Raw genomic sequence first — 18079 nt, forward strand, 5'->3', positions numbered from 1 at the left:
ATTAAGTATGGACCAGTGCTTTTCTAACCAGTCCATACCAATCAATATATCGTATGAGCCAAGGGGAAGCATATTTAAATCTGCTGTAATTGACTATCCTGCTATTTTTAAAGGGCAGTTTTTGACCTTAGCATTTACCCGTCTTTTTGCCCCTGTTGCCAAGTGAACTAACCAAGGGTCCTTAAACTTAACACGTTGAAACTTACCATGTTCCACAATTCTATGATTAATATAACTTAATGTTGCACCAGGGTTAATTAAAACAGTTACAGTAAGGTCTAAGAGTTTACCTTCAAATTCCACCATGGTCGGCTGGTACTCCGCCTGATGATCCTCCAGAGCAGCATTAATCCTTGGTAGGCTCCGTCCTATATCGCCAACTGTAGATGCTTCGTAGACTTGGGAAACCTGTTCGGTTCCTTTTTGTTGAGAACATTTTTTCACATAATGGGGTCCACCACAGCCCCAACATTGCACTGGAGGCCTTGCTGTCCCTTCGTTGTCTATTTTCCCAGGCTGTTCAATGGTTCTGGACTCATTGGGGGGTTTTAATCGGAGCGGATTCTTCTGCATATTTCTGTTGTTTTGTCCCTTGGTGTATCCTTTGTTACCTCCACCACGATTTCCTTTAGTATTACCAGCTAGCTTGTTGCTTTTCTTATCGACCCATTTCTTACCCAAAATTTCTCCCTTCTGCTTGTTTTGCTGGTAGCAGATTCGAGCTTTACGTATAGCCTCATCCATTGTCTTTGGGTTGTCAAATTCAATTCTTTCCCTCATGCTCAAAGGTAGACTACTGACAAACCTTTGTACTTTAGCCTTTTCCTCCCGAATATAAGGCACATAACGGAGCAATGAAGTAAAACGAGTGATAAATTCATCCATAGTTTGTTGTCCCAACCGCAGGTCATGGAATTCCCTAGCCTTCTCATCATAGAAGCGCTCAGTCAGGTACTTTCGTTGAAGTATCTTTGAAATTTCTCCCAAGTGATGTTCTGTTCACTTACTCCTCTTACCATCTTAACTTCTTCCCATCACAGGGTAGCCTTTCTTTGTAATTGGAAGATGGCTAACCGTGCCTTGAGGTTGGGATCATATTCATATAGCTGGAAATATTTGTTCATATTAATCAACCATGCCTCAGCTGCTTCCTCCTATTCTATGTCAAAGTGTGGTGGTTTGATCTTACGGAAGTCCCCTTGCAACTCTACTCGTTGTGTTTTTTATGTCTGCTGTTTGGAAGCATTGTCAGATCGTTCCTCCTCCCATCCTTCTGACTCTTCATGTTCTATGTGTTGATTCTGCTCTTCTAACGTTCTTTGCTACTCGGCACTGGGATTCGGTGGATGCTGATTTTATTTGTCGGATAGGATTTTTATAATCCTCTCCTGTTCCATAGTTAACCTTGTGTTGTCCTCCCGTAATCGGGCCATTTCATTTTTTAATTCTTGTACCGTCTCCAAAATTGCCAGATTTGTGTTGCGAGCCTCCTCTCCAAGCTGTACCCATAATTCGGGGTTATTTTCAGGACCAGCTACAGGGCCCTGTCCCACCACAAACCTGCGTGACGCACTGTCTGCTCTTCTCATATTATCAGCTTCCTTTTTTCCTGTACTTAACCTAAAAAAAAATAACAGAAGAAGGGTCAAGCATTAACTGTTTTTTTTTTTTTGTTACCTTTAACTGCTCAATAGAGTCGAAAATAAATTGTATGTACTTTATCTATCTATCAGTTTCCAATTTCCAGTTCCCGGAGGCCACAATTTTTGTTACTAAGCTTTCATACCACTTGTAATACCCCCATCTACAGGATAGCAATTTTTTTTTTTAACTTAATGTTAATCTTCATATTAATCCTAACATGCATGAATAGGATTACTTGTTATTGATGTTAATTTCATGGGTCTCATTATTTCAACCTGAAAAGTTAAGGGTAACGTATTCTCCTTTTACGTTATCGGAAAAGATTTTCGGTGGTTAGTGGATATGACGGGGGTTTACTACTGGCACTACCAGCTCTTAACACTTGGCTCTGGAATTTAATTCCGCCAGTTCTATCACGTGAAGGGGTGAGGTCTGGGTACCCCTGGAATTCGCGCCCTCGATCTTACCACCCTCATCGATGGCTTGGATGATCCGCTGCCCATCCAAGGGCTGTGCTGTAACAATTGGCTTCTCCTTGGTTTATTCGGAGGCGCGAGGTTTCCAAAACAATTTTCCCAGTAACCTGCAACAGCTCCGACTTGCCTACTATGAACCCGTCCAGAACTCCTTTGCGCTATGTAGATGCCACCGGTTCTTCATTTTGCCGAGCACCAACCTAGAATCTGCCTTGGTTATTACAGCTTGGTCTTCTGGTAAGTGTTGCGCCATGCAGTTGATTAATTTTTTTAAAAATGATTCGTTTTCTTATCTTGCCTCCCCTTACAGGATTTCAATTGGATTATTGCTCAAATCATCTAATGGGTTTTCTTATTTGGCTTGTTCCATGGTCGAGATTGGTGGTGCCGACCTCTAGCATCTGCTCATTGAGTTTGGTCGATGCTATTCGTCCTCTCGAGTTCCTCCGGCTCCTAATTTTCCTAACAGGTACGTCCCTAACAGCAACACTCTTGTTGTGGTCGATTGCAAGCTTGGCTGACAGTGTTCACTCCTCGAATGGTAAACATAATGGTTTCTCTTTTTAATCTTGGAAATGGCCAAGCGGCCCAAGACCTTACGTCTACTTCTTCGTTGTTTGACACAAAGAGATGGCGAACTCTTACGCCATACAAGAGTGCCCTACACCCTCCCGGTTTCAGGGAAACTTGTCCTCGGTGTAGCTATGCCGAACCGAGGCCCTGGATATTTCGTTGTTTGTAAATATTGATATGCCTTCGGGCTTCTCTTGAATTGTTATGTAATTAATTTTTATTTATGGACACAGCACAGGGTATAACCCTGGTGGATACCTCTCGTTTTATTACAGTTTATTAATACAGTGCACAGTTGTTGTTTATCTCCATTTTCCAAGTTTAAGATATAGCCTTCACGGCCATACTGTATGCTAAATATAAATGTGTTTGCCTAACCCCTGCGGTGTGGTGCGTCATCTGTTGTAACGTTTTTGTTTTAGCTTTGCTCTCCAGGGTTTCGGAATTATGGTGGCTTATCTGTGGATATTTCATTGTAATTCTCTTTTGTTAATGCACAGTTTTGCACTATGAAGCACCACTGTATTGGTTTCGCATGTTAGATTTTCCCTTTTCGCATTCTGTATAGGTCGCCTCCCAAATGGGAGATGGTTGTCTATTTGGCCAACCTGTAATGCATGACAGCATTCACCTTCGGGACTAGCCCTGGCATTCAGCTAGCCTACCGTGTGAATAGTTTTTACAATTTTATACTTTTTTTCTAAACTTAATATCACTCCTCAGAGGTCTAGTTAAACGGTTATTGTAGCGGCAGCATGAATATCTACCGTCGTATGGTTGGTTAAATGCAAGTTCATTCTTCTGTTATATATACATGGATATATCTTTGCTTTGCTATCAATTACAGTTGTGGATGCTTGCGAATGGAAAAAAAGACAAGGGTTCTGTATTTTTTTTTATAAATGAAACCCTTACGAATACTATCTCTGCCACTTCAATTTTTTTCCTCAGATTCTTGTAGATGGTTGTTCTACTAACCGCGCATTAAGTCCCTATACTCTATTCCTTAAAGCTTACTACGTTCTCTTGCATATAAACGTGCTTAGGAGGTAATCTTTTAAACATTCAAACAACTGCCTACTGTGTAAGTTTTCTTTTTGCCCATTTTCAGGGTCGGCCTCTTGCCTTTCAGATTCTGCTGTAAATTCTTGAATTTTCCCACCTTATATTTATATATATTTTATTGTCAGTCCCTGTAGACTTTGCCCACGGTTATCACCTAATTTTATTATAAGGGAAAACTCTTCACATCCACTATCTCGTGCCACAGTAAGGATAATTCTTGAGGAAGACAACTATATCACCCTACGGTTACTGTAAAAGGAAACCCTCCATACCCTCCTACAATAGAAATGTATTTCAATAAAAAAAATTACCAGCTATTCTATTCCAAGGGATTCTTTTACATACCTGGAATTGCTGACTGTTAAGATCTTTCTGATAGTCACCCAATCCTGGGTCTGCTACAATTCAACCACCCGACCATGAGATTCGTCTTTCGAGACCAGAATCTCCCCCCTTGCTTCTTGCTAGACCACAGTCTTCCACAAGTTGCTTGTACAGTGAGTAGGGCTATCTAGTCATCACCAGACTTAACCACCTTTCTTTCCTTATTGGATTATTTTCTTTTTCTCGGCCTATCACTACAGCGCAAATTTTTCCTCTCCTCCCTTTCTTTTCTCTGGAAACTTTTCCAGTTAGGGGAGGTAGTTAGGGTTGCTTTCACAGCAACTGTCTTTCCACCTCAAGAGGACAACTTCCTCCTTGAGAATTACCTCCTTTTAGGAAACACTTCTTACATCTCATAATGAAAACAAATTATATTTAAATTTTAAACAGATAATAATAACAGGTTCAGTTTATATTTACCACAGTAAATCAAATATTTACATTTTTATCCCGGGGCATTACACATGGTGATAACGTCCACCAGGTATGACACCTAAGAAATTTTCAAGTATTTCAGTTAACAAAGCTCAAGGTTGAGAGCTTAACTCCATGTTCAAGCACCTCTCATCTCATTGTAACTTGACACGTATACACTTCTGCTTTGTTTGAATTTAAATAACTTGCACCATTTGTGGAAGGGAAAGTAAAAATGTGATAGAATTTGATTTCATGTATATGGAATCAAAATATTTATAAATCATTGTTTTAAGACCTTTTCCTGAAAACACTTTTGGTGTTTTTATTTTAAACTTGTTCCCATTTATCCTCTGTACGAGGTTTAGAAAATTTTCGGTAAACAAATACTTTAATTTTTTTTTTTTTTAAATAAATTAGTCATTCTGTAGTTAGTTTGTTTTTATAATTTTTTTTATAAAAAAATCTAATTATACTATGCCATCTTATAAATCCCCTTTGATGGCATACATCCCCTTGAAATAACCAGGGAAATATAAGATGGCATAAATCCCCTTGATATAACAAGGGAAAACTAGGACATTTACATTATTTTTTCTTATTAATCGTCTTGAAACAACAAATTGAAACCACGACAAATGAAAACCAAGAACATAGCTATCAACACCATCACTAAAAGAATTAAAGGTGCTCGAGGTATAGGAATTAAATTTTCATTGAACATTAAATACTAAATCTTGTCATAATCCCAATTCAAAATGTTTGGAAGTAAAAAAAGACAGTTTGCATTGGTCGATGACATGATAACATATGATATTACATAATGGATTTATCAAGTCACAGGATAGTTGGGATTGGTTTCAATTTTCTTAAATGATTGAAAGTCAGTTATAATTCAAATTAAATTGACCAAAATAAGAGTTTTAGGTTAGAATTTTATACAAATAATTGAATAATTATTTTATTAGAATTTACTAATTTTAGATTATTAATTTTATATGATATCATTAGTAATTGTATTAGAATTAAATGATGTAATTGTCATTAAATTGCTAATTTTTGAATTTGACAAATAATTGATAGAGTTAGATAGTAATAATAATCATAGTATTTAGTTAAATTAGCTAGATAAGTATATCTTAGATTCAAATCATGTTTTGAAAGATCTTTTATTCTATAATAAATCATGTGTATGTAGTTGTTTAAAAATATGTAGAGAACCACCATTTTCTACATTTTGTTTATTTGTTGTGTGTTTGATTTTTATTTTTGAATTAGAGCTTGATGTGAGAGGTTGTGAAGAAGAGGTTTTTTGTGAGAAGAGTACATGATGGTGGTGGAGTGATAGCACAATTGGTCAATTTGAGGTAATTGATACTCCACATAAGCTCTTTTTATTTATTTTTTAATTAGTCATGTGAAATATAATGGATTCCTATTTAAATGAAGTAAAATAAGTGGGATGGATTGAATTATATAAATTTGGAGATTACATGGGAAACTGTGAGTTTATTAAAATCTAAACTAGTTTCTCTCATAGCCTTAGTTAAACATTAGAGGAGAAGAAAAACAAAGGAAAATATTCTCGTAAGAATGTTTATCAACAACATTATCATTCCTTATATAAGTGAATGGAAGACATCAACATTACCATTCCTTATATAAGGGAATGAAAAACATCAACTAAGACATGGGAGATATTAAAATGTTTGAAAAGCAAGCTTACTTCAATTTAAGGGGAAGAAAATTAAAATATTACCAATTATCAATCTAGATTTGAGGATTTAAAACTTAAGTTGGATGATAATGGTGATAAGTTATCAAGTAGTGATTTAGTTATTTTACCATTAAATGGTATGTTGCATAAATGTTAAGTATTTATCAAAAATATTGTAGCAAGATAGAAACCACCTTGGTTTGATGACTTGAGAAGGATCCTTATGCAAGAAGAGGAAAGTGGAGAAAGTATTAGTTGTAGATTTCTAAAATTGATATCAATCATTTATGGCTAAATCCAAAAAACCATACAAAGGAAGGTGTTATAGACATTTTTGTGCCTTACAACTCTAAGCATGAAATGTCCATAAACCAAGGGATCCAAACTCCCTAAAAGTGTTGTTCCTACCCCTAAAGGAACAAGGTCAACAAATTACAGCTTCTCCCAGAAGTTCTCCACCAGAAACTGCTCAGAATCAGTCAAATCAGGATCATTTCAGCTGCTCCACTAGCTACCTGCGTTGCATAGCACCCCAGTACACTAGCTAGGTGTGTTGCAACGCACCTAAATGCACTACCAGGGTGCGTTGAGCGAGAAATGACAAATGGCAGTGCCATTCCGCGAGGTGGAAAGACAATGGAAGCTTCCAGAATCTTCCCTCCATGACACTTGCCTCACTGAGTTCGACCAACGATGAGTAAGAGGCTCTCAGCCTCCAAGTGGAAGCAAGAACTGACAGAGAGAAGACACTAGTCAAATGACAAGCTGACTCATCTTCTTTGCATACATCTATATATGGATCCCTCATCCCAGAGATGCAGAGGCTGGAATTTTGTACTTTGCAGAGAATTGCTGTTGGTTTTTGGATTGAGATTAGAGTATTGGGTGATTTATGCTTTGTTGGAGGTGAAGAGGGGATTCCTTTGCTGGGAGGTTGATGCTGGATTGGGACTCACTTGGTTGTATCTCCTCTTGGATCTTCTTGTTATATCAATAAAACTATTTGAGTTTCTCCTACATGCTTGTGTATCATTGATGCTTGTTACATTTGTATGTTTAGCTTAAATTTGATCCTAAGCTATTTATGAATATAAATCCATGTCTTTGTGTAGTTTTCCTCTTCTGTGATCTTGCAGGAACTTGGTGAAGCTGGGCAAGTAAGGGAGAAGGTAGCTGGAAGCTGTTAAAGAGAAGAGAGATTGGATCAAAGGACTAGTGCAAGACACAGGTTGGTTCATCCTATTCCTCTTCGTTTATAGTTCATAAAGGAGAATACAAAAGTAGTTTTCTCTATTTGTTGCTAAGGCACTGTCACACCTTAGGTGGATAGGGTTGTTCTGAATAGACACTTTTCCCCACAACAAAATGGCGACTCCACTGTGGATCGTGTCTAGTTAGTTTGTTTGTGTTTCTCTTGTTGTTTGTTTCATAAACATAGAAGTAGCAATCGAACTGCATTTGCCATTATCAAATGCAAAGTAGACATCTGCTACTTCAATCCATTCACTGGATTTGTTTATGATTTGAACAGTTGGTTCACAAATGATCTGATTACCCTTTGTGATAGCTCTTAGACCTCCTTTAAATCCACCCTCCGATTGTGCATTACTGATTGCTTTTACTCGGCCAAAAACCATAGATTAAACTGCAAACCGTGACCCAAAACCCGGATAGAATTCTCGTTTCTACCCCAGCGCAGGCTCTGTGAAGAGATTCTGCATTTCAACGCAGTTCCCGAGAGGGCTACCTGCGCTGCAATCCAGTTTCTCTGTGTAACAGGTGCGCTGATCAGCCTAGCCCTGTGCAGCTGAGGTTCTTTGCTTCATTTTTTTCAGTTTTGTCTCTGATTTTTGTAGCCTGTGATCAGTGTGTGTCTGTTTAAAAAACCCTTTTCTTTGCCTTAATTCCGCCTCCTTTGTACAAAAAGACTGTAGATGTTCTTTGTGTGTTTGTTACATCATTTACAGTTTTCCATTGAAAAAGTAGAATAGTCATACTGTCGTCCTTTGATTTAGATCTGTCGTAAGTGTCGATTTTGATCTTAGGAGAAAGTTTATTTGCTGTTGACATTCGATTATGCTTTCACTTTTGCCTTTGGTTTGAATTTGTGACTTTCTAGTGTCGAAACGAGTGTTTATGTCAAAATCATAAAGTGTCGTAATCATCTCTACCTTTTGATTTCGAAAAGAAGCTTGTTTGTGTTTGTCACTTGAAAGCAAATTCAGATTTCTACATCAACTTTCTTTTTAGGCATCAATATTAAGAAAGTGAAAACAAATACATGCATATGTGCATTTTCATATTGATAGTCTGCTTGGCTTGATTTAGGAAAAGTGCATTTACAGTGTGCTCTTTGCTCTTTGAGAAAAGATTGTGTCTTTCTTTTCCCCTTGTAGCTAGGATTTTCATTGCTGAAAAGAGATAAAGTTTTCTTATCATCTTTAGATTGCATTTTAGGAATTAAATCTACATCTCGTGGTGATCCCAAAAGGCAAACTTCTAAGAAAGATCAACTTAAAATAAATTGAATGAATCTAATAACGCTTTGGAACTTAACGCACAACATTTAGAGGTCTAGGCTAGAGACGTATTCCGGTGTCGTAAAGCCTGGTAACTGTTGTCCTCACTGATGGTTGGGTGATTCCTCCACTTTGAGACGATAAGTGCCAGTACGGACTTGTGCTCCCACGTACCGTCGAGTATATATTGGGAGACCCCTATAGGCTTAAAACCTTTTATCCATAGGAAGCCGTGTCGGCCGCCCTACTGATCGCAATGCACCGAACACAGCATTCGGGAAGATTGACTGCCGTACCGTAAAAAGTATTCTGCAGTTTTGCGATTGGTTTGGTACTCCCTCTACCTAGATCTCCATAGCAGTCCCTTTTGTTCCTTTTCAGACTCCTTAATGGAAAAGGTCCATCTGAGCACTTGTCACTTCAGGCTCATTAAAAATCGAAGGAGACTAGAGTCATCTTTTGTTTTTTCTCGACTCTTAAAAACTGAAAAAACAAGTTGTGTCAAAGCGTCTAAAATTTATTTTAAACGGAATAATCATCACCTTTCCCTTGTTGATCTTCGAAGTTAGTCTCACTTCATCGCAAGTTCTTGTAGAATCGCTAGAAAATATTTTGGATAGACTAGATATGTCTGAACAACCGTCGACATCCAGGACTGTGTCGTCCGATACAGCAGTGGCACAACCTCCTACTACTACTCCAACGATGTTCAATGGTATACCATCTGTCCCGGCAAGTTATCAACAACAAGCCGGAGTCCAATCAGGGACTGCTTCGACGACATGGTTAGTTCCTATTTCTTCATCCGGGTTATCATCTGGTATTTCTTATGTTGAAACTCAACAAATTGATCCAATGTGTCTTCAAAGGCCAATCTACCCTTTAAGTACTGGATTGCCACCATATGGAGGGCAGTATGCTTTTTCATTATTTCCTCCCAGAGAACAACCATATGGGAGTTTACAACAAAGTTCAGGTCAAACTGGAATTACATCCAGTGGTTGGGTACCAATACTGCCTCAACAACCAAGGGTTGTATATTCAATGCAACCAGTCCACCCTGTGTCGGATATTCCCACTATACCTGCTATGGTGACTGCGTCACAAGTACAAACTCTACCTGTTGTATGTCAACCCCAAGTTTCTCAGGTTGGAATACAACAACCTCTTGTCTCAACAACTCAATCACAACCTCAGGTTAGTGCCTCCTTATCTAGAGTGACTCAAGCTCAAACAAGTACTGTGACTCCTCATCTTGGTCAATCATCCAGTATTGGTCAACAGCAAATGGTCCAACAACCAGAGCTGGTTCAAACTCAACAACCCCCATTCCAGCAATCATATCAAGGCCCTGAGCAACAAGTCTTTGTAAGTAATGGGCAATCGCATTTCCAAAGCGGTTATCAACAGCCATATTATAATGGTTATGCCCAAAAACCTTGTCAAAGTTGCCAGCATCAAATACACTATGTTGGTATGCAAAGACCCACTGCTCAGGCGATTCCATCTTATCCCGGGTATGCTTCGCCTAACCTGAATCAACAGTTGCCCTTTGTAGCAACTCTAGAATTACCAGATCTAAACCGGCTAACGAATGATCCAATTGCTTATGCCCCTTGGTGGCCAGTGATTCCGCATAAACTTCCGTCAGATATTCCTAAATTTAATGGAAATCCGGGTGAAGACCCGTCGAATCATGTGATGACATTTCATCTGTGGTGTTCATCAAACACCCTAAACGATGATTCGATTAGGCTTCACCTTTTCCAGAGGACGTTAACTGGTCTGGCAGCAAAATGGTATATCGAATTGCCTAAAGCTTCATTCGACAACTTCAGTACCCTAGCCACAACCTTTTTAACCCATTTTTAGTTAGCGATAAGGTACGAAACGGGAACCGAACTTCTTACCAACTTCAAACAACGACGGCCACTCACATATCTGATCATATACATGAATGGCGACGTCGTCGTAGAATGGTGAAAACGTATGTTCCTGATCAGCTTTTAGCTGAATGGTTTATTAAGTCATTACTGCCTTCCATCACGGAAGATGTGGCAAAAGGGGGAGTCGTCACAGAAGAGCAAGTTATCGCTCGTGCGCAATATTTGGACTTGATTTACACTCAATCAGGCACGCTCTACGATAAAATACCTGACGCCCCTAGACCGGAATTCTCAGTTCCTCCTCCTCCTAAATCAAACAATGACTCTCATGCCATCGATGGCATGATTGGCGCGACAGACACGAAATCGACAAAGGCTACATCTAAAAAAGCCTGTAAGATTTCTAGTCAAAATGCAAATGAGGAACTTCTTGCCTCAGAAGTAAATGTCATGTTGACTGACAAGGGCAAAAAACTGAAGCAACCAGGGGGCAAGAAGAAAAAGAGAGGGAGAAAAAGGAAGCAGGATGAGTCATCTCCTGAAAAGCCTTCTACAAACCCTTCTGGGCAAAGGAAACCCCCTGCGGGGTGTCATATATGCGATGAGGATCATCGGACGAGAGATTGTCAACATAAAGCTGAAGTTAAGAAACTCTTTAAGAGTTCAAAAACCTCAGCAGTGTTGACTGATCCGTTTCCAAGCCCGGGAACCAAACTGGTTGCTAATCAAAATGCTTCTCGATCCCAAGTGCTTATGTTGTCTATCTCAAAGCAGCAAAATGATGCTTTGGCAAGGAATAAAGATTACGGGAATCCACAGGTGTCGAATAACAAGGCTAATGAACAACCTAGTAGTTCGACAACAACTTTGACCAAAGTTGTGCCACCCATCATTCCTAAACAAATGATAAAGTCGCCAAAGGGAGTAGTGCACAAATCGACATTTAATCCTCGTGCAAAAATAGCACAGAGCTATAATATAATAGAGGACCTGGCCCAATTGCCGTCCGCTATGTCGACACTTGAGGTACCGCAAAATTGCCTCTCCCAAGAGCAAGCTTTATTGTCAGCAATAGGTGGGATTGACCCAATGGATTCCAATCTTGTGGCCTTTAATCATAAAGGATATGACCCTTAGTTACCAGCTCAACTAGCTTTCCTTATTCAAGTGAAAGCCCTCAACAAAACTGTTCATCGAACAATTATTGATGAGGGGGCATCTACATGTATTATGTCGATGAGTTGCTGGAAAACTTTAGGATCTCCAACCTTGTCGCGGTCTGCGATGACGTTAAAAGCATTCGATGGACGGACATATACCCCATATGGTATCCTAAATAACTTGAAAGTTGAACTAGGAGGGAAAACGGTAGAAATAGATGTTGAAGTCATCGATGGCAATCTTGATTACAACATCCTACTAGGAAGACCATGGATATATGCCATGGCAGCTGTTGTATCGACCTATTTTAGAAAGATTGCATTTCCCTTTCAAGGAGGGATTACAATCGTCGACCAACAAAATTTCCTCCCCAATGGTTCTCAAGTTACTGGAAGCATTCCAATGATCCATGGAAGCAATCATTCGCTCCAAAACATCGGAGTAGGTCTCCTAAAAGACCCTGCCTTAATGGGTACTTTTGCCCTACCGCCTCCGAGTAATCTGGCGGAAGTGGCCTCAGTGGAATATGAAACCTTCTATATCTAATGGATTTGGATTCCGAGGATGGTTCTTATCTCGTGTCAACCTCGTTAAAAAATGAAACAAGGAGTCATGAGGATAGTTCTTTTACTGTGTCAACCTCATTAAAAAATGAAACAAATCCCCTTTCCAAATCTCAAAGGTAAACCTTCATTCCAACCACTGAGTTGAATGCAATGAAGCTTGGGGGGCATGCACCTCGATTTGCATTATTATGCTGGGGGCATGCAAACTTATCACGAGCAGTGTTACTGCGGGGTTCAAGCTCGTTAAAAAATAAACCCGCCACGAGCAGTGTTACTGCGGGGTTCAAGCTCGTTAAAAAATAAACCCGCCTCGAGCAGTTTTAGCACATAGTTCAAGCTCGTTAAAAAATAAACATAAGACCGAGCAAGTGTTTCAATCCGCGTTTAAGCTCGTTAAAAAATGAACTATCCTCCGATAAATAACCACCGTGAATGTAGCATTATCAGCCATTAAAAGCCTTGGTCGTGTTTGCACCGTCACCTCCACTTTTCATTTGGCTGATCATTCACCTCCATTTGATTGTTTACCCATTTTGAGGAACAGCTGCGAAGAGTGATTTCACTAGCCATCCTTGTGACACTGCCGTGATTGGAAAATTCCAAACCTTACCTGGAATCAGCTGCTACCCATTTTATCACTCGTTCCTCAAAAGACGAGTCTTCTTTAAGCCCTTTTCATCTGACTCGTAAAATATGAAAAGATTGCCGAGTTTTGGCCTTCCAGCTCGTTAAAGCGATAGGAAGTGCTATTCCTCCTCTAGATTTTAATCTTTTTGGACCTGAGGGATTATTGCACAAAAAGATCGAGCGCTTGTTTTGTTCAGCTCGTTAAAACTATCTAAAATTCATCCCTTCTGTATTGTTTTATACTTTTTCGGACTTAAGGGATTAGATGACGAAAAAGGAATTCCGGAGTTAACTTTACGTACCTTTTCAGACTCTCTAAAAATTAAAAGGACCGAGTTATCCTTGTCGTTAGACTCGTTAAAAAGATTAATAGCGACAAACTTGTCTTTAGACGAGAACGAGTTTCACTATCGCTAGGCTCGTTAAAACATAGCGATGGGTTTGCCCGAAGGGAAAATTATAGAACAAGCATATGTTATCCTCCTCAAGCTTGACAAAAATAAAGAGGTACTGGTCAGAAATGACTGGGGAAAAATTGGGAAAAACTCAAAGAATCTTTATTGGTAGCAAGTCGCTCTTGAACAGGACACTTCCACTCCGTACCTGAATCGGGTTGGGTTGTTTCATTCACCGGTCACATCACCATGGTTACGCCATACCATCCACATTTGGGGTAAATGCTACCAATCCATCACATAAGTGTCGCCGACATGTTCAAGAGAAGTCATCCAGAGAAGTCACCTGTGTCCCGTCCACTACCATACATTATACTTCATTCTTTCATGACCGCCATCCTGAACCATGTATCATCAGATCATTTTCACCTCCATCAAAATCATTTGCTCCGTTCAGTGTCATTGATGTGGGATTCATTAAGGCCCTCCTTTGACGGATCGCTTCTTATCGACATCAGCTCACTATCCAAGAAGTTGATCTAGGAACACCCCCTTCAGTACTTTGAAGCTTGCATGCCTCAATGGCAAGTTTCTCACTTCCGGCGACAGGTATGCATCAATGACCTTCGACCGAAAGATTTTGTGTGGTGTTCGACGCCAAGTCCTTTATTCACACCACGTGAATTGTACTGCAGTACCTTGAGGGTCATCATCATTATCGGTGATTCCTCTCGCGCTTGTTAACAGTTTACATCATTGACTCGTAATCAAGCGATGTCTTTCCATGTTTGACTTCAAAACATTTCTCACATGGATCGACTTGTACTTCGAGTGAAGATCGGACGAGATTGAAGACCCCAGATCTAGTTTCATCCATCCGAGCTGCGATATATATTCAGGAAAATAAAGACATTGAAATGTACAGCCTTGCAACATAGATAATCATCCTACCAAAAGGATGATGGCTCTATCAGAATCATCAGTCTACCATCAGACGATTGTCTGTCCTATGTACATGAAAATGAATTTATAAAGTTGAGCATGGGAATGCCCGCCTTAGCTAGATCATGAAAACAGTATGAAAATAATGTATTGTATTGTATCTTATTATAGGTCTCCTCCCAGCATTGAAAGAACTTCGGATCCTCCTAATAAAGCATTTCACCCGATAAACGGCCTCATACTTTAGGGGGCAACTGTTATAGACATTTTTGTGCCTTACAACTCTAAGCATGAAATGTCCATAAACCAAGGGATCCAAAGTCCCTAAAAGTGTTGTTCCTACCCCTAAAGGAACAAGGTCAACAAATTACAGCTTCTCCCAGAAGTTCTCCACCAGAAACTGCTCAGAATCAGTCAAATCAGGATCATTTCAGCTGCTCCACTAGCTACCTGCATTGCATAGCACCCCAGTACACTAGCTAGGTGCGTTGCAACGCACCTAAATGCACTACCAGGGTGCGCTGAGCGGGAAATGACAAATGGCAGTGCCATTCTGCGAGGTGGAAAGACAATGGAAGCTTCCAAAATCTTCCCTCCATGACACTTGCCTCACTGAGTTCGACCAAGGATGAGTAAGAGGCTCTCAGCCTCCAAGTGGAAGCAAGAACTGACAAAGAGAAGACACTAGTCAAATGACAAGCTGACTCATCTTCTTTGCATACATCTATATATGGATCCCTCATCCCAGAGATCCAGAGGCTGGAATTTTGTACTTTGCAGAGAATTGCTGTTGGTTTTTGGATTGAGATTAGAGTATTGGGTGATTTATGCTTTGTTGGAGGTGAAGAAGGGATTCCTTTGCTAGGAGGTTGATGCTGGATCGGGACTCACTTGGTTGTATCTCCTCTTGGATCTTCTTGTTATATCAATAAAGCTATTTGAGTTTCTCCTACATGCTTGTGTATCATTGATGCTTGTTACATTTGTATGTTTAGCTTAAATCTGATCCTAAGCTATTTATGAATATAAATCCATGTCTTTGTGTAGTTTTCCTCTTCTGTGATCTTGCAGGAACTTGGTGAAGTTGGGCAAGTAAGGGAGCAGGTAGCTGGAAGCTGTCAAAGAGAAGAGAGATTGGATCAAAGGACTAGCGCAAGACACAGGTTGGTTCATCCTATTCCTCTTCGTTTATAGTTCATAAAGGAGAATACAAAAGTAGTTTTCTCTATTTTTTGCTAAGGCACTGTCACACCTTACGTGGATAGGGTCGTTCTGAATAGACACTTTTCCCCACAACAGAAGGACATGGGTTAAGAGCAATGGAAGAAAAATTGATATGAATTTGTATCAAGTTAGGGTTTCATCAAGGATAGCTACTAGATGAAAAAGAATGGAACATGTAATTATTGTAGTATGTTTGGGAACTATTCTTCTGACTATAGGATAAATAAGTTTAATGGGTCCAAATATAGAAGAAATCAAGAAAAATTTGTTGATAGAGAAGCTGAGTTAAGTAATGACCTAATCTAAAGTTACTTATTTTAGATGTATCCCTATCGATAGAAGTATTTGATTGTAATTAGAGGTTCATAAATTCAAGAGAATATATTTATATTAGTTGTAATAGATAATATTCTAAAACATATCATCAGAAAACTAATAGTACTAAAATATATCTAGGTGATGATAGATATGAATAACTAAAAGGATATGGTGACGCCTATATATATTTTCCATATTTTCATGTGAACCAAATTTATATACCATGGATTAGGAAAAATGTACTCTCAATTTTATAAATCATAGATCAAGGTTTAAAAAATCACTATGAATTCATAGTTGAAGGAACGATAGTTAGAGGCCTATACACAATTAATGTTATTATTGAAAGTCATCAAGCTTTGTTATTTAGAAGTGTGACTACATAAGAAATTTGGCACTTAATATATGGATATATAAATTTTGATATCTAGTTATAGCATAAGAAGGAGATAAAGGTGTTCTAATTTTTAAGAATATGCATGTTGAAGGTGGTGATTATGCACTAGGAAAATAACATAGAAATGACTTTCCAATAAGGAAAACAAATGTAAGAAATATTTTCTTGAATTAGTGCATACTGGTATCTGCTCCAATGTAAACTAAATCACTTGCATGAACTTCCTATTTTATATATCTGTTGATGATATAACTAAGTTTACATGGATCTATTTGTTAAGAAAGAAAGTGACAATTTTGAATACTTGAAAAGAGTTTATAAATTTCATTGAAAAAAAAATAGGCATAGATATCAAAATGCTTAGATCATATGTAGGGGAAATATACAATTGAATGAAATTATTAATGTACTATCAAACAATGGAATTTATTGATAGTGCATGGTTCCACATACCCCTCAACAAAACCTTATGATTGAGGGGAAATAATAAACCATAGTAGAGCATACTAGAGCATGCTTAAAGATAATAATCTCCCTAATAATTTGTAGAATGAAGTTTTAAGTACAACTATGTATTTACAAAGTAGAATTACGACCAATTTCTTGGGGCATAAAATTATTCAATGAAACATGGAATGATATAATCATTTATTAATCATTTGATATTTTTCCATACTAAGGAATTTTTCCACATCTTAATAGAGAATAGAAGGAATGTTAATCCAATGTGATTCCAATGTATTTCCATTGGTTATTGAGTTGCCAATAAACCTTACAAAATGTATGATGATTTTATCCATAAAGTCTTTACAAGTTGGGATGTTATATTTCACAAGTATGCAATGAAAATAGTTAATATATAATGAAAGTTGTTTTTGAAGGAATTGAAAGTGCAAAAGTAGAAGAAAGTGTGGATCGACAAGTTAGTGGTGAATATCAAAGTGGTATTGAAGCTACAAGAAATAATAGTATGCCAATTAGTGTAGCTACTACACCAAGGTGTGAGGCATTATAAATATCAATAATGAAAAGAAAATACAAATCAAGTACAAATATTATGCTTAACATGTCAAGTCATGGGTGTCGAAGTACCTTTAGATTTTGAGAAAACAAAGGAGCATAAAGAATAGATAAATGCTATGGAAAATAAATATGATTCCATATTAAAAAATGAAAGTTGAGAATGAACTAGATTGCTAAAAATAAGGTTCCTATAGGATCAAATGTGTGTATAAATATAATTTGATTTTGATGGTAGTATAGACAAGTTTGATGTTAGATTGGTTGCAAAAGGATACTTACAAAAGAAAGGAATTAGATTATGATGACACATTTGAATCTATAGGTAAAATGAACACCACTAGACTTGTAATTTTGTTATCTACTAACCACAATTGGCACCTACAATAGATGGATGTCAAGACAACATTTTTGAATGGTGAATTGAGAGAAGAAGTGTACCTTCTTCAACTAGAAAGTTTTGTAAAGTGGGGATTGTAAAATGTTGTATTGAAGTAAAGCACTATATGGTCTCAAACAACCTCCAAAGTCACATGTATATACAAATTCATAACTTTTTATTCAAGAAAGGATTCACAAAAAGTAAAAATGATCCAAAATATTTATAAAGAGAAAGAAGAACACGAGAATGTTTATTTCATTTCATTGTAAGTTAATGATTTAATCATATCAGTAAATATCAAAAGACAAGAATTTGAAATGAAGTATATTGGAAAAATGTACAACTATTTATCCATTGATGTATAGAGGG

This window comes from Pinus tabuliformis, chromosome 8 (assembly GCF_031772625.1).
Source record: "Pinus tabuliformis cultivar Carrire ecotype Pingquan chromosome 8, CPIR1, whole genome shotgun sequence".
Lineage (NCBI taxonomy): Eukaryota > Viridiplantae > Streptophyta > Pinopsida > Pinales > Pinaceae > Pinus > Pinus tabuliformis.